Source organism: Nannobrachium achirus, assembly GCF_963921795.1.
Source record: "Nannobrachium achirus genome assembly, chromosome: 19".
Taxonomy (NCBI): Eukaryota; Metazoa; Chordata; class Actinopteri; order Myctophiformes; family Myctophidae; genus Nannobrachium; species Nannobrachium achirus.
The window spans coordinates 52,279,826-52,282,094 of NC_137826.1; the positions used below are offsets into that span (position 1 = coordinate 52,279,826).

A 2,269-nucleotide genomic window follows, 5' to 3' on the forward strand; every position below is an offset into this window, starting at 1 on the left:
AATAGCTGATCTACAAGTTCTATATATCACAAAGCATTGTGAGCTTGTACATCTGATGTTGTCAATATTTATTTATTCATTTAGTCATGTATTATTTTTTTTATGTATATATTGTATTTTATTATTTTATTGTATTGACAACATTTGAATATAGGGACACCTCAGGTTGTTTAAACAACACTTTTCAAAGTTTTCCAAAAAGATCAAATAATACAATAATACACAATGAATGAAAGTGATAAAACAGCATGAAGAGTAATAATGAGAGTGTTACAGCAGGTGGTACAGACCCTCAGGTTGTCTAGAGGGGTGGTAGATGTGGAGGTCACGTGAATTGATCAGGTTGCTGATGAGACTGATCTTGTTGGTTCCCTGAGTCTTGTTGGCTCTGTAGATGGATCTGGTCTTCCTGTCTATCCAGTAGATGTGATCCTCAAACACAGTAATAGTCCAGATGTTGTCCTGACTCACAACTACAGACACACAAAACCAAAAGATTTATAATATAATAAAATACAGGAACAGGAAGTATTATAAAATATTATAACTAAAGTTAACATGCATCCATAAAGTATATACTGTAATAATGTTCTCTTTCCTTCCTTGTTCTTACTCTTAATTAACTGATAAATACTAGAAATAAAAACAAGAAGTCTGAAGTCTAAAGGCTACAGCTGTGTGTGCATTTATGCGTGCATGCACACATGTGTGTTTGTGTACAGTATGTGTGCATTTGTGTGTGTGTGTGTGTGTGTGTGTGTGTGTGTGTGTGTGTGTGTGTGTGTGTGTGTGTGTGTGTGTGTGTGTGTGTGTGTGTGTGCGTGTGCGCGCATGTGTGTGTGTGTGTGTGTGTGTGTGTGTGTGTGTGTGTGTGTGTGTGTGTGTGTGTGTGTGTGTGTGTGTGTGTGTTACCTGGTTGTCTGTTGGTTCCATCCAGGTTGGCAAACTCAATGTATTTCTCCTCGTTGGTCCAGTAGATGTGATCATTGATGTAGTCTAACGTCAGGCCTGTGGGCTTGGAGATCTTATCCTTCACGATAACCATCCTGTTGGAGCCGTCCATCCCCACCCTCCCTATGTGGGGGTTGTTGTCACTTATGTCTGACCAGTACAAGTATCTGTCAGGGAGACACTGTGTCAGAGTCACTATACACTTGAAGAGTTCAACTCAAACAGGGTTTTTATAGTGCACTAGTACTAACTACATATTTAACTAGCAATACTGCTTTAGGAATGAATGAGAATGAACTGAAAATGAAAACTAAATAAAAACATTGTATCATAATGATGGCATGAGTTTAAACTGCAGTTTAAAGTGCCAGGATGCAGCAGTGCACGTCAACCCTCCTGCTCTGCTGTGCTGCAGAACCTCATGTACAAATAGAGTCATTTGAACTCTGACAAACACTGTACTGACTTCATTCAGGTTTTAATGTAAACTGTGGAGCCTGAATATGAATGTATGATTTGATATGGACTCTGTCTGCCCTTGTTTGTTTTGGTGTTTGTCTATCGTTGTGTTTTATTGTTGCTATGGACCATGTGTCCTTAAAGACGTTTTTGATTGATTGATTGATTAATCAAAAATACAAAACTATAATAACTATGGTTCATGCATGTTTTTATTTGTATTTATTTTTTAAACATAGATCTGCAAGAGTACGATGCAATGTCATCAGTTTAATGTTTAGATGTAATTCAGTCTTCTTGTATCCATGGTGTTTCACAGGATGGTTGATACATTCAGTGTGAGGTTCATGATGTCACCACAGTGCTCTTACCCGTAGCGTACATCCACAGCTATGGAGAATGGGTAGTCCAGGTCAATGTTGACCAGGACTGTTGGGTACGACCCGCTGAGTTTGGACACCTCTATGGTGTCATGCACAGGGTCACACCAGTAGAGGTTTCCTCCCACCCAATCAACAGCCAGACCCCATGGTGTGATGGTGGACTTCTTGTGAAGGACCTGTCAATGAACCATACATGCAATCTGAATATACTCAGTGTGTGTGTGTGTGTGTGTGTGTGTGTGTGTGTGTGTGTGTGTGTGCGTGCATGCGTGTGCGTGCGTGCGTGCGTGCGATCAGGTTATAAATTAAGGAGTCACTCTGTCACTCTGCACGGTGACTCCTCCCTGGGCGGTGCTTCTCACCTCTGTTGTTTTAACTTCGTTTTTTAAGGAAGCCGTCACCCTTTAATGAATTGGAAGTGACATAATGTCCCGACATATTCTTTTATTTTACAATCAGGGGGCCTCAGTCAGAGG

At 40.3% G+C, this 2,269-nt stretch overlaps 1 long non-coding RNA gene across 1 annotated transcript; it reads right to left on the reverse strand.

Moving 5' to 3' along the window:
• Positions 1-394: 394 nt before the first annotated feature.
• Positions 395-1,922, reverse strand: LOC308303953. Its single transcript, XR_013963035.1, has 3 exons — positions 1,782-1,922; positions 913-1,118; positions 395-473 (listed from the first exon to the last, which is right to left on the reverse strand). It is a non-coding gene; the product is annotated as an uncharacterized lncRNA (long non-coding RNA).
• Between the last annotated feature and the right edge of the window lie 347 nt (positions 1,923-2,269).